General features: G+C 44.4%; 1 protein-coding gene across 9 annotated transcripts in view; it reads right to left on the bottom strand.

Moving 5' to 3' along the window:
* ESRRG (estrogen related receptor gamma) overlaps nt 1–15,694 on the bottom strand; it is a 408,303-nt gene that overhangs the window by 392,368 nt on the left and 241 nt on the right. For 4 of the 9 annotated variants that reach the window (XM_087774083.1, XM_087774090.1, XM_087774102.1 and 1 more), the window contains exon 1: nt 14,589–14,720. The exons of 3 other annotated variants lie outside the window; for them this stretch is intronic. The gene's annotated coding sequence lies outside the window, so the exon portion shown is untranslated. Of the gene's footprint in view, nt 1–14,588; nt 14,728–15,694 lie in introns of those variants that run through there. 2 more of the 9 variants (XM_087774097.1, XM_087774108.1) reach the window with 2 other exon arrangements.

Genomic DNA, 15,694 nt, shown 5'->3' with positions numbered 1-15,694 from the left:
AGGCCTGCTAATCCATGTAACAGGCCGCAAATGATGCCACACATAGGATTCTCCTTCCTAAGCTTGATGTGTGATTACGAGCATGGCTTTGCTCTCCTGTGCTGGTCTTGGTTGAGGATATAGGGAATGGATTTCACATATGCCTCCCTCCCATCAAACCTTATTTAACTAAGAAGCTTTCTGGTAAGAAAGTAAGCATTGAATAAAGAAGGTAAAACATGGATAAACATAAAACAAGAAATCGAGTTCTTCTTTAATTCTGTCATGCTGGGTAGCTTTGACCATGGGCCTAATCTTGATATTAAGGCTCAAATTAGACCAAGATTGATGGCAAGGAGAGTTTTGGACCATATAGGAGCATGCCTGATCTGAAATCCCACTTGTATGAACAATTGGATTAGATTATTTTACACTCTGCTTCCACTGAGAGGTCTCTGAGCATTGGAGCCACCAGCAGTGTTAGCGTATGCCGGCTCTCCCCCACTCCTGTCATTCCAGGGGAATCACTCATCCAGCGCGGAAGGTGTCTTTAACTGAGACGATGGCACAACACACGCAAGAGCAAATCTCAGTGCGCAGCCAATGCAATGAAATGAAGGATCCTCTATGAGAACTGGTTAGTAGTGCCAATGTTTAATATTTGTCGTAACAACCACCGACTGTTTTGTTTTTTGTTCTAACAATGTGAATTATGCATTAAATATTCATACAAGCGAGTGTACTTTTCTTTTGATCTTCAAGCATAATCATTTCTAATGAGAGTTTATACATGAGCATTGAAACAAGTCCCTGAGTCATGTGAATTTACATTGGTTTTACTCTGTGGGAAAGATATCCCACATGGGTTACTCATGTCTGTAAAACATAACATAAATCAGAAGAAAAACATGAGCATCCATTTGACTGTTGGAACATAAATAACTACGTAGACATTTGGCTTGTACGCTAGTGGTAATGCAATGTTAAAAAGTTAATTTATCAGAGATCAGGATTCGGGGTGGGGCCCTCACCTAATACGAGATCCACATCTGCTCGGAACAAGCAAGTTCACCTCTTAACTTCTGCCGTCTGGTGTCAGAGGAATTTGAACTAACTCAGTGAAGTAGTAAAGGGATCAGAATTTGGTTTGCTTGATAGAGACCAAAGTTGCCAAACTGCCATCAGCAAGTAATAATATTGCATATAGGTAGCAGACAAACTGTACAAGTGCTAAGTGGCACCCTTCCTGACGCCCTTGACAGCCGGCTGCTGTGCGAGGCTGACCCAGTCCGGACCAACTCTAGAACGTGCTCGGCCATATCTGATAGCTGCTCCTCTCATTTTAACGTCAGTCACAAACATTGCATTCCATGAAAATATAAATGCTATGGATTATGTAACTGCCAAGACAGTTATTTAAAATACAAACAGAATTTAAGCCCTTTCCCCTTTCACACGCTAAACAAATATTAAAATAACCAGTGATTAACAGTCTGCACTTAAGCAACCATGCTGTGTGTGCAAAGTACATGCAACATACTGAGGAAAGTACCGGTACAAAACAGTACATGATGGGCCTGATTCCTGGGTATACAGGTGCTGACCACAAGATTTCCAAAATGCCTCTCCAAAACAGGTCTCAAAGCCAAAGGCTGCAGAAGAGGAAGGGCTGCCAAGAATGTATTCTGTTTAATGGCAGATAGGCTCTATCTATGATTCAGGTCATATCTCAGGAATTCTCAAAAGCCCATTAATGTATTTTATTCTTAATGTATAAGTGCTAAAGGAGTCCTGGAAGGCAGAGATCCAGGGTTACCCCACATAATTCAATGTTCTTACATGAGGCTATAGTCATGCTCCCTGCTGCTCCTTTTCTCTGGCCTGAGTAACCTTAAACGCTGATGGTAGAGCTTCAAAAGGAAGAGCGGAAGAAGCCTACGCATAGAATAGTTTATAGACTGGAAGAAGAGGAAACATGAAACCCTTCAATCCCTGAACTTGAATTCTCTTAACTGCCATGTTTTATATAAAGACAGAGAAACTGATACTATTGCAATTGAGAAGAAAGCACCTGTGACACTCCATTATGGAAACCCATCACTGTTTGTATGGATTAAGTCTTCCCTGAGGTTGCAGACCTTCACCTGGCACGTTAAGTCAAAAGATAAATAGGTCAATATTGGATCTTAAACAATTTTGGACTGAAGGACCTCAACTACCTCAACTCCATCTAGACCCTGCTTGAAGCACATTGACAGTATCCAGCTTTAAAAGTTCAGTGAGTCTTCTGACTTTTCAAAACACGTCAGTACATCCCCAGGCACACACAAAAAGCTGTACTTGCAAAGATGTGATAGATGCAGGTAGAAAATGGTGTACGGAATCTTGTAGGAAGGCCTTTCTTAGCATCAGTCAGGGTGACAAATCCTGTTGGACCATGGGTTCCCAGGCTGCATTCACGGTCCTGGAATGCCGGCTGGAAACACTCCCCTGTAATTTAGCTCATTTGGCGTGCATTAAAGATGCTCATTTCTAGAGCTCTAAGTGAAATGTGCTGATACTGAACCCATCCTTCCTCTTATACTTGCGGGCCTCTAGCAGGTGGCCAAGAGGCCGGTGGGAAGGAGAGGACACCAGTTTTAATCTAGTTGTTCATGATGGAAAATGATGAGAAAAGTGAAAAGATCTTATTCCACAGACCAATGCATTTACTTATATTTAACTGCTTAACCCCAGTCAGAACCCTGAATTCCATTACTAATATGAATGTCATGGTATCGTGAAGTCTTATTCAATAACCAGCTGGTCAGATATGCAGCCAAAGCTGGCCTAGCTCTCGTGAAATCAGTGGAATCATACCAATTTAGACTAGCTGGGGATCCGATCTTCAATTTCTAATAAAAAATGGAGAAATTGCATTTTTTTCCATGAGATTTTGGTCATATTATACAGCAATAGCAATAAAATAAAAAGTTAAAAATATTTATATAGCCAAGACAGAAGCAGAACCAATGCAAAATCTTTAGCAATGAAGACCTACAACCACGTTATTACATCTCTCGGTGTTGGAGCCATGTGGATTGCTGCTTAACTTTAGGGCAGCAAGGTGAGCTTGTTTTCTTGCCTCTGTCTTTTCAGTCGTCATTAGGGCTGCAGCCTTCCCATCCTCTTCGTGAGCTAATCTCCGGGTACCACCCCCAGGGAGAGGGGGAGAAGGTACACGATGGGTGTTTTTCCATGGGCGGATGTCTAAATGCGAAGCGAAACAATGGAATTTTAATGACAATTTTGAGGCTCTTGAAGTTAATTTCTGGGCAGTGCAGAAATTAGTGGGGCTTGCTGCTTCCAGGAGCTGCGTGCTCTCCTCTCCTGCTGATGTTAGCAGGATTACAGGTGCTCAACTTTTTGCAGAAATAAGTCCCAAAATACCAGGTCCTTCTTTTGTGGCACAAAAGGCAGGGAGAGAGACTTGCTGCCGTCAGGCCCAACCAAGTTGCCCTGGTGTCAATGCAGAGCAATTTCTACAAAAATTACGGTAACTGCTCCAGATTTACGCTACCAGAGATGTGTTCTCATTAGGTATTTATAGCATGGTAGCATTGTTCAGGGTGACAAGGTAAATTTGTTAAGTGCTGGACAAAACATTTCATCAGATAAAGTTCCTGCATCCAAAAAACCTACAAAAAAGATTGCGGAGGGAGCGTGGCAAACAACGGGATATCCTGGGAAGAAAGTACAGCCGTAATTGCAGTAAAGGCAGCCAGCAACGGAAGCTTTTCCTACACGCAGGTTAATGATAATTCTGCCAATGAGGCAAGTTGTTTATTTCCTTTTTAGCTATGATATTTCCATTGCATTACTGAATCACAGTTCGTTAATAGCTTACAAACATCAAGTTTATAAAGCTTTAGAAACCTTGTCATACCTAAGACAACATGTACCAATTTATCTAAATCTCTATAAAAAAAATGTAATCTAATAGGTTTTGGGATTTGTTTTGTTTTTTAATAAGTTTAGTAAAGGAGGGATAATTTTTGGTCTTGTTTTTGTCTTCTTAGAAGATTCAGGAAGGAATATGAAGGGTAGTCCCCAAATCTGTATGCATCTACTTCTAGATAATGAAATAGAAAATAAAAGATGCTTCAAAATAGTGCCAGTCATTTAATCTGCTCTGTAGATGGATGGCAGAGTTTCAACCATTTTCACCAAAACGAGGAGACCCACTGCAGAGTACTGTCTTTTCAATTTTGGGCCAGACAATCATAGCCCCAAATAGGTCATGAAAGGGATCAGCCTTCCCTGTGTTACCCCTCTGCTCAGATGGCAGCTCCGACCAGAAAAAAGACAAGAAAAGAGGACAGACATAGCCACCTGGCATTGCCTTCTTGCACAGAAAGAAGCAGGCAGGGGAGGAGGGAGCTGGTGTTCAGCCAGGTGTGCCAGGCTGCCCAGCCGGAGCGCATCCTCCAAATGGGCTTCTGTGGGGGAAGGCACGGAGAAGCTGACGTTGGGCAACTGCTTCCCTTGCAAACACCTCTGCATCCCCATTTGCCTTCTCCCATGAGATGGCTAAGCATGCCTCTTACTTGGCTGAAAATTTTCAGCCTGGTGGTGAGTGTGTTAGTGGCTGTGTCCACCAGCACAATACAAGGTGTACATAAGACGTCATTGCTGGACATGTTCTTGAAGTTCCCTTAGACTGAAGCCAGTTCTCATTTTAGTTACAGGAGAATTAAAAGACACCTCAGGGAGACTGATATTACTGACTCTGATATCAAACCAGTTTTTCCTAACTGACTAATACTATTCTTTACATATGCTACCCAGGGCTTAGTTGTGTCCGTTATTTCCTCTATTCACTTACTTCAACAAGGGTGGTTTTACTTAGGGCAATTTTTTGCACTATAGTATTGGATACTGTGGTACACTTCGTTACATTAGAGGAATTTTACTAGTTAGGAGACTTCACCATAATGTTTTACTACTAAATTTCTGCTGAGAAGTAGAGACACCAGCTCATGCACATCCCATCCAAGTCCTTCTGGAGCCACCCTGAGAACTTCAGTGATCCCCGTACTAGGCCCCCTGTGTTTATTGGGCTTGCACGCAACCCGAACAGCCGCAGTCTCACCCCCTGCTCTGAGCCCCTGGGACATGGGTGTTCAGCTAAGACTACAAAAAAAGAAAAACCATGGCCACAATCAACAACCAATTATTTTAATAGCTGTTAATACAAAACCATATTCCTAACCCTTGTTACAGCCAGATGCACAGTAGGGTACACAATTTTGCCTGAACCAGTTTTTGGGGGTTTTGCCTCTTTTGTACGAATAATGACTTTTTAAGAGATTGGTGTATTAATTTCCAGTTGTTAGGAGACTGTTGCTCTACATTCCTACCTGTGCAGACAGGATATCACGTTACTGTCTAAGTTACCATTGCAGTATAGTACCCAGAGTTAACATCCAGAAACAGTTTCTTCTATTCCAGCAGTATATGCTGCTTCTTGGGGCAATTCTTTAGGTACAAGCCCAATGAAAATGGCCCCTCACTATTTTCCACTATGCCTTGGCTTTATGCTGCTGCAGAGGCTGTACAACACGGGATGCTAGTTTTCCTCGCCACGGCCTCAGTGCAACAAATTGCTATGCAAGAGCAATTCCAACTGATTTCAGTTAATTTTGCTGATGTACTCACAAATACAGGAGCTAACGTTCAAGACATTATTTGGGTACTGGAAAGTCAAACAGGTCTTCCAGTCCTCATACAGGTAACCATAAGGTACAAGCTTTATAGACATTTGATGAATGAAGCGTTGCCACTAAAAGAGAGAGTGTCACAAAGCTCTTGAGGAAGCAGTTGGAACAAGGTTTTAGCAGCTTGCAAAGGCATCGTAAAATGCAAGTGCTTTACGAGGCTACAACGTGTATGTAGCAGGTGTATGCAACCGGCTCTGTATTCCTACATCCATCCCCAACATATCATTGGGAACTTGGGCTTCTGAGAGTCACTTCTCTCTGTGCCTCAGTTTCCTTATATGAAAGTAAGGGTTATGTCTTTGATACCCCTCGGATGAGTAGGTCAAATTCTCTCATTAAATGTCAAGTATTACAATCAATCACAGGTTTACCATGTCTGTTTCACCCAAACATTTTAAACTATAATATTAAAATAAACTGCTCATAAAGGTCAGGCATGGTTGCAGAAGTTCCAGACTGCGGAACCAGAATCTCAGTGATTTCAATGGATGCGATGCCAAACTTACAGATCAGATGAACTTCAATATGATTCTAAAGATATTAGCACTCCAATTACAAGTGATTTGGTCTGCATCTTCTACTAGTTCAGGAAAGATCTATGCCAGTCCCATCACAGTCCCTCAGTTATTTTCCCCCCCACTTTGAATATTTTTCTGTGAATGCTGCTTGCTACAAAACAACCAAGCAATCAAAAAAAAAAAAAAAAAAGCAAAACAAAACAGCATTTAAAGGTTGAATCTATTGCATGTTTTTCCTCTTAAAGAATTTTGATTTTGACATATTGATGAAAATTTACTTGCTAGGTAATGGGTAAAGGACCTAAGAAATAACTCAAGTCACTATGGTCACTCTCACTTACATGAGTCTAGTACCGGTGATCCTTCCTTACATAAATGGAGTTACGCTTGCGGAAGGTGAGATGCTACAGTTTCAATAATTTCTTCATTCTACCAAGACAGACAACTTTAGACCCATAAAGTTCCTCTTCTATGTGGCACTTCCTTTAAAGCAAGTTTGTCTCCTTGAGTAAATTTTTCCCTGGCTGTGATGTGATACAACCCCCCACCATATGTGTGTCATAGATATCTATCTATCTATCTATCTATCTATATATACATATATCACTTATTCCATTGGATAGATGTTATTACAGGTTAGAAAAAGAAAAACAAAAAGTACAAATTTATCTACTGAGTGCATAAGAGTAGTTGGTATCACCCAATTTAGAAGTATAAGCACCATTTATTTCTATTTTCCCTTGAATACACCACCATCGCCTATCCCAGAAGTACCTGATGTCAGTAGCAGTATATGTACGTGTACAGCTGCAAAATCTTTTGATTTCCATGTGTCGGTGGGAACCATCACTGGATTACTGTATTTTTTGCCTAAAAATATTTAACACTTTCTACTGATGCAAAGACATCATATGAAGAGCTCCAAGTATCCTTCGAACACGGAGTCACTACACTGTATCCTACTAAAATACATACATTTTGCAAGTGGACAAGATGAATAGGGAGAGAGGAAGGAAGAAAATTATTCAGAGAAAATCCAAGTTAAAAACAGAAAGGTCTTCTAATATAGAAGTCTGCACTATTTTCATTCCTTGTTTAAAGATCTATATTTTTAATTATAAATTTCAAGCATATTTTAGATGTCTCACTCTTTTCTTGTGAATATAAAAATATGAAAGAATAAGGTAAAAAAAAAAAAGACATTAAATAGTAATATAATTTGTTCAGAAAGCATTGACTGATAAGCATAAGCATGGAATTACCTAGTTCAGTTCTACTTGAACATTTTCCTAACTGGAAGAAAATGTGTAAGTTCCTCACCCATTTTAACAGTCGTCATTAATGGATGTTAAACTTAGCAACAGTTCATTGGCAGCTTCCCAAGACTGGCACCAATGTAAGGATTTGTATTTGATACAAATGACAAAAAAAAAAAATCATCGTTATCCTGTATTTGGATGAAGGTTTGAAATAGTTAAACACAAAATACCAAATATGCCACTCATGGACATGATAACTGTTTTCCATTGGAGGGGGGGAGGAGGGCAAACCTCCTCCTACATGATAAGAAATATAAAAATATTATGTAGAAGTCTATGAAAAAATTAAAGCCTGGAACCATATCTTTCAAGAAAGAAGATTACGTCACTTCTGTGTATTTCTGCACAACAAGACCAAAACGCTGGCTGGGATTTCTGAAAATTTCCACAATCCAAACAGTAAGAGGAAGCTATTCAAAGTCACGAGAGTTTTGGTGTTAACGGCAACGGAAACAGAACAGAGCCTTTATCTTTATCAGTTACTTCGAATGAACTTATATTGATGTATCATCTTTGCTCCCCTCTGTGCTCAAAACCTGAAGCCACTTACATGTTACTGATGTACATTCAAATAGACCACGCGTAGGCAATAACGTACTATTCTTGCAGATATTTCAAGGGAGGGAGATTGCATGTATTATGCCAGTGGTGTACCTCAGGGTCATGAGTCACTAAGAAAATACAGAGAAATATTTATTTTTGTGCTTTGAATAAAAAGTCTGACAGAATATAAATATGGGGAAGTAATTTCTAAGTTTATTACTGCTACTCTACTATTAAGAATAAGACAAATTTTGAAACAGATTAAATACCTAGATGGAAACATGTCATTATCACCAGTATTTGTTGCAAATACATTTACTACATTCAGTCAACATCCCAAGTGTATTCCTATACCTGAATGATGAAATAAACTCCAGGTCTCTCCATACGTGATATAACAGTAAAAAAAAAACAAAACCCAAAAACTTACTATTTATTCAGCAACTGAATCTTAACCAACATGTACCACTATTTACCCTGGTTAGTGGTAATTTTACACATGTAGTAAGCACATAAGGCTCTTGTAACATTTGAAAGCCTGAGATTTGCATTATTCTGAAGACTCTTTTAGTTTTGTTAAGTATATATCGATAGAACACCACACGTGCATTTACAAGAAAAAAAAATTGTTCAATTTTGTTAAGACAGAGATAAACTAATAAAAGAAAATAAATACAATATTAAAGTTGTTAACCCTCCATTCTTAACATAACTCCTATAGTTACATGCTCTCCTTTCCTTTCTGGCAAGATCTAATTTTCTGCAGGGATGTCAAGGGGACCACTGCTCTCCTTTTTGCTCAAGTTAGCACGCCAACGTCTGCTAGATGCAGTACGACGTGCTGTTTACCTTTGTTGTAAACTTAAGGCTTTTCCATTTAAGAACTGTATAAATGAATCAGTATTCATTCACACATATACCAAGAGGTATCTATTTATAAAGCAGAAAGTGTTCGTTTTTAATTTCCTCCTTTTTCTGATTTTATGCCATATTCCTCTGCACCAATGCTGTTTGGAACTGCTTCGATATAACAACAAGTGCAAGTGAAGTAAAAACGAAAGCAGTGTATTTTTCCCCTCATTTGCTGCAAGCATTTATCAACAGACAAAGGTGATAAAAATTCCGAGGTAAAAGGTCTTGCCTGACACCTCATGTAAACATCTCACTAGTTTAGCAAACTACTACAACTCAGTAGCTTTGTCCCCGGCTCCAAAAACCAAGACAACAAAATCCCAAACCATCTTTACATATTTAGGTTTGCCCCCTGAAATCCGGTGCAATATTTAGTAACTTGTATTCGATGTCAGAGTTTCCAAGGGAAGTAGGAGGGGGTTGTCCGTTTTCTTTTAAAAAAAAAAAAAAAATATAAATTTCTCATCTATTGAAAGGAAATCTATGTATGTCAGTAAAAAGCATGAGCAAAAAAGGAAGATTAGTGAATACGTGAATAAATGCAACCACCCTTTCTTCAGTGGATGCTTTTGAGTCAGAAATTAATTTTTCTCACGCTGCAGAAACCCTCTATTCGAGCAAGTACCCACTAACATCGCTTGGCCCTCTAATCATCATCGTTACTGAGACAGAAGCAATCGTTATTGATCACACACAGCATTCTGTAAGATCCATTTTCCCAATTAAATTTATATTCTCCTTCTTGGATGTCTGCTTTTATTTAGTTTTGAACACAATTATAGCTGTACCTTTGTTAACTCCTGTGGCGATAAGTCATTTGCAGAAACTGTTGCTCTCGGTAATGTTAGCTATTACTGATTATAGCATTGCTTAAGGCAGATTCCTTGTTGTAAATGGCATTGAACATTTTTACCTGGATATTGCAACAACACCTTGTGAACATTGGGATATAAACAGAACAGCAAGTAATGCGGCCAGCCTCTGGATTTAAGCAATAAACTAGTAGACTTGTGTGTGGAGACACACTCAGATAGAAAATCAAACTATCACCGGAGCATCCGATACAATGCCTGTATCTTTCTCTACTTCGCTAGTGACCGATCATTACATTCAGCCATGAACCACGCTCCTAAATAATAAAGGTCAAGGTTTTCAAGGACAGCTGCTGGGTTTGAGTTTCCAGCTTGAAATACCTAAAGCCAGATTTTCCCGTCGCGAGGTTCCCAGACTTCTCACAGGGATTGTATCCCCTTCAACGTCAGGAAAAAGCAAAGCCAGAACAGGCCCCACATCACCTCAAATCAAAACCCATTTCATTTAAAAAATTGATCCTGGTGTTTAACGTCTGCCAGAAGGATGGTATGATCCCTATCAGGATATGCATGTTAAGAAAATGCCGATCTAAAACGTTTATTTAGTCAACTCTAATCTTATCTCATCTCATTTCTAAACTTTGTTTGTTTTGTTTAGTATCAGAGAAATGTATACAAATTCTGGAAATTTGGCTCACTATAATAAACAATTTTAGGCATTTTTATTTAATACTAAAGTACTGTGAAAATAATCTTTTAAAAATAATTAATTTTATAGGATCTCTACATATATAAAAATAGGAAATTTACATTATGCTGCTATAAATATTTATGGCCATTCTCTTGATTACAAGAAATATAAGAATTACATTCAAGCAGCTTTTCAACAAACGCCGAAGTGCTATGTTCATCCCCTGTATCCTTGGTTCTAAAGGTGGGAGCGTAATAGCGCTGTTGGGGAAGTCTCTGGAGTTCAGGACTCAAATCTGGCTCTGTCCATAACCTGGTGTGACCTACTCCAATGCACCATATTAAAACTTCCTTTTACATCAGCTTTCCTAATACCTATCTCACCCAAATAAAGTGTTTTCCTACTATGATCTATCAGGGGGAGAGGGAAGAACCCTGTGATAACTGATCTTTGCAAAGTTATTGGTATTTCTTAGCGCAAGGTAAAATAAGCTTGTAGTTCCCTAGCATTCAATTATGATTAGCAGAGGCAGGATAAGGCTATACCATACTGTACTGAGCAAAGAGGTCTTCCTTTTCCGAGGGAGTTTTATTATTATTGTCAATACCAAATCATGCTGTATGATCTCCCATTAACCATGCTGAAGCTGTCTTTTAAGCTGCGATGTTGCTCTATGAGGATATTCCATCTGCTTTGAAAGTAAGTGCCAACTTTTTTAACTCCTGACAACACTTCACCGCAGTCCTGTCAAGCAAGCAGGGAGAACGCCGAAAAGAAAGCGCTGAGGCCAAATCCATTCGGGGTTTGTGCAACTCAAACCAATACATATGCCCTAAAATCTAACATTCAGAAATCATCTCTGTGACCTACCGCCTCATCTCATTACAGTATGTTCACCGATTATTATTCCCCCCCCCCCTTTCCCACCAGAAAGGGCAGTTGCCCACCAGAACGCTTTCAAACAGAGAAAAGGGGGGTCCCGCTCCCTAAGGGCCATGCCATTGCCATGGGAGCCCCATCTCCCCCTTCTGCCTCAGCATCAGGGCAAGCGCGGCCCCTCTCCGGCACGACACACCGATCACTTGGGCAAGTCAGACAAGGCGACAGAATCTGGGGAATGGCTCGTAGCCCCGGGAAGGGACCCCCGCCTCTTTTCGCTGCGCCGGCATCCACTTATTGTAATTCCTCAGCTTTCAGCAACTTTCCTCCGCACCTCCAACCCTCCCTGGAAACTTAGGGCCAACGCCGAGGAGACGGAGAACAAAGGGGAAAGAACAAAGAGCCGAGCCGGGGCGGGGAGGGGAGGGAAGGGGAGAGCTCCCCACTTCGGGTCAGCCCAGGGACCCTCCCCGCCCGCCACGGAGCCCCAGCCGGCAGCGGCCCCGGCGGCTGCCGCAGCGGGGGACCCCGCGGGGCGTCCCGGCCCCCGGGGTGGCCGCGGGCCCCCTGCCCGGGGCATGAGCCCCCCCCACCACACACACACAGCCCCCGCGAGGGCTTGCTCGGGGTCTGCTGTGTGCCTGACCGCGAAGCCCCCGCTCCCGCCGTGCCCTCAAGAGCGACGATGAAATATCCCGGGGGGGGCTGCACCGCCCCCGCCGCGCAGCCGGACCTTCCCGCCTGCCCCCGCCCGGCCCGGCCCGCAGCACCCCCGGCGGCGCCCCGCGGGGGTCGGGGCCGAGCCCGCTCCCCGGGAGAGCAACACGTGTCCGGCCCCACACCCGCCGGCGGCGCTTCCCAGAGCCGGGGTCGCTTCGCGGGGCGGCTGTCGGGGCTTTTGGGGACCACGAGAAGGCGGCGAGCAAGAGACCAAGGCGAGGCAGCTGCGCCGTTTCGCTGCAGCGGTCCTGCCCGCCTCACAGCACCCTTAAACTTTGGTTGAAGTGTCACTAAGCACTGGTTTTGGATGGGCCTCTCCCGCCGGACACCCCCGTACCGAATGCCATCCTTCCCGCAAAACTCCTGCTCCCTCTATTAGCAGTTAAACACCCTTGAAAAGCTGCAGGTGCCCTCGTTACCTGTTGCTATGAGGTCCCTGCCCTCTCAGTAAGTGTTTTTTCACTGTGCTCATGCTGTGCTGGCTGCAGATGGCACTGGGCTGGGAGAGCCCAGCCGAGGGGTGTAAACCCCGGGTGGCTGCGGGCGGGGAGCCAGCGGAGGGGGGAAGGTTTGGGCAGGGGAGTAATCCTGTCATTAGGCTACCAGGGGACCGCATGCAGTAAATGCCATCCTGCAACTACCTTTTAAAGAAGGACGGGGCATTATCATTATTCTTGGGCAGGCAAAAATTAAAGAGTTAATTGACGCAGTTCTTCATTAGAGCAATAACCAAAGGGAATCCGAGCTTTACCTGAGAAACTTTCAGAGTTTTTCTTTCTTTTTAATTTAAGCTGGAAGGGAGCTAACAGAGCCTCAGTTTCCTGAAGGCGAAATTAATCCAGCCGGTAGCCGGGGGTGGCAGCACGCAGCCAGCGCGGTGCAGGGGCGGGCTGGGGATGCCGGCGGGGAGCGGTCCAGAGCCGGCTCCGCGCTTCAACCGGGCCGGGCGCTCCCCAAACCCGCCCCGCCGGGGGACGAGCCCCCTCCTCCCGCAAGCCCCCGCCAGGAGCAACCCTCATTAGCGAAATGAGAGAAAGGTGGGGAAGGAGAGAAACAGTTTAAAAACCTGAGGTTCTCAAATGAGGTGCGGCAGTAACGCGCATTTGCGTGAAACGCTGCCCCGGGAGCGGGAGTAAAACTTCAGCCCAGCCTGTGCCCTTGGTGAACTAAAGCCAATTACTTGCTTCCATATAAAAGGTTTCGTGTATGGTTTACGTGTGAGGAAATACAAGAAGCTGATGACTCTGGTTTTGTTATGATTTAATCAAATAAATTAAAGGAGAAGGGTAAGGATACGCCCCATTTAGGACTTAAGAAAAAAAAAAAAAAAGCATTAGTTTTGAGAGACGCTCTCTGCCCAAACCCTTTGCTGCTGCACAGAGCAAAGCGAGGCTCTCGGAGTCCACTCATCTCATTACTGCTGGTTGTTTGGGGTTTCTTTTTTCCTCCTAATGGAGTAACCTTTCATAAGCGATTGCAGTTTCGGGGGGGAAAGGATGAGTAGGTGCCAAAACAAGTCGGGGGTGGGGCAGAATTTTGCGTTTCAAGCAATTTTGCAGGCAGCAATTCTGCTTACAGCAGAGAGGTAGGTGGATACTTGAAAACATCTCCCACCGGGGTGTCCTACTTTAGCAATTCTAATTAAAACAAGGTTTCAAAGATGCAAAGAAAGAGCAAGCTTCTTGCTTTATTTCCAGTGGGCGTGGGGGATACCGTTGGGCACAAAGTGCTCCCAGCTTGTTCTAACGTGCACCTTTGTATAAAAAGGAGGAAAAAAAAATCAAGCTCGTCCTCTGATTTCAACTAATGTATTTTTAACTGGATTTCTTTCCTCTGCTTTGTGTGATCTGATACCTACCGTGTAGCCCTGGCCCACTTTCAGCCCTGCGGGTGCCCTGTATTATGTGCGTGTCTGAAAGAAAAGGGAAAAGTCTTCCATCTCGCACTCTTGTGCCCCATCCTTGTGCTTGGGAATTGAATCGTGTCCAAGCTAGGGGTCAGCAAAACACGGATCCTATTCCTCTTCTCGCTGCCCAACCCGAGAGGAGCCGTGACTCTGTAGGTCCAGCCTGGCTAGCATGGCTGTGACCGTCCGGCACCTTGAATCAATAAAGCAGCCAGTTTTCCGACGCTTCTTTGCCACGGCTGCTTATGGAAAAGGAGGCTTTACTGCCACCTATAAATAGCGCTAGATCCAAGTCACTTTTTTTTTTCCCCTTTCCCCCCCGTACGTAAAGCAGCAAAGTTATAACCAAGACACGGCAAGTTCTTCTTGCTGCTTTGCGAGGGCTCGCCTCCGGAGGGGCTGCGCTGGGGGTCCCGGCGCCGAAGGCGGCTGCGCCGCGGCCTTTGGGGGGAGCAAGGGGCTCCGGCGGACCCCAACCCAGGCAGGCACCGCCTGCCTCTGAACTTTGTTCGCAGGCATGTGAGGGAGAGGAACAAACACCGATACTCACCCTGCTCTTTGGCTTTCCAGGTGTAACTCCGTCTCTCCCTCTTTGTGTATAAATGAGCAGAGGTTACATCCCGGGCACAGAGTCTAATGCCCCGGGTAACCCCGACCCTGTTAATTTAACGCTACGCTAACCTGAGAGCGTGTGATTGGAGCTCAAGTGTTGGTTTAGAAAAGCGCCTCTCCGCGCTGGAAGCAAATTCGCCTTCTCTTTCCACACCCCGCCTTTCCAGGCGAAAAGTCTCCCAGCTCTGCATTCCTCCACAGACCGGGACACCTACCTTGTCGAGAGCCACGCTGCCCATTACAGATGACATTTCCCCCCCCTCGTGAATCAACCGTGCCATTTCTTAGACCCAAGTGCCGTGCCCTGCCTGCTGCGTGGGGCTTGATTTCACGCACCGTGCCGTGGTCTGCAACTGCCTGGAAAGCGCCGAGACCTCGCGTGGGGGAAGGAGCCGGGCGGGCGGGGGACCCCGCACCGGGGAAGGGGCCGCCGGGGCCGGGGCCGGGGCCGGGGCCGGGGCGCTCCCCCCCCCCCCCAATCGCACCCACAGCCCGAGGGACCGGGCTGCGCTCCCAGCGCTTCCCACCTGCCTGCGCGGCAGGCGGGGAGCTGGCGGGCAGGCAGCGCTGGGCGCGGAGCGATCGAAGCCCCCCGCTCCCTCTGTTATTTGGGTTTTATTTCCCTTTTAATTCCCCCAGCTGAGGTTTGATGCATACAGCTCGTTACCCGCGCTGATACCAGGGTAATAATTGTCAGGGGGGTCTGAGCGCTCCCGGAGAAGAAAAGCGGAGGAAGAGGGAGGGATACAGCCTCCGTTATCTCCCTGCTACTAATTCCCAGCCGGCTCGGACTCAGGGGACAAGGCGATCGCTTAACAAACCCTCCTCCTCCTCTCCCTCCACCACTCCTTCCTTCCTTCCTTCCTCTTCTCCGGCACATTTTCTCCCCCGCGCTCGCCCACGTTTCATTCCTCCTCTTCGGGAGGAATAAGCCGTGCAAACTCAAACTAAAAAGGAAAAAAAAAAAAAAAAAAAAAAAGAAAAAAGGTGGGTGGGAAGGAGAGAGCCAGGAGGAGAATTTAAAAAAAAAAAAAAAGTAAAGGG

The sequence above is a fragment of the Nipponia nippon genome, unplaced genomic scaffold, assembly GCF_047370975.1.
Source record: "Nipponia nippon isolate SJK-2023a ecotype South Korea unplaced genomic scaffold, ASM4737097v1 scaffold_4, whole genome shotgun sequence".
Classification (NCBI taxonomy): Eukaryota; Metazoa; Chordata; class Aves; order Pelecaniformes; family Threskiornithidae; genus Nipponia; species Nipponia nippon.
The sequence above is the reverse complement of the archived record's forward strand: the minus strand, read 5'-3'. Positions and strand labels throughout refer to the sequence as shown.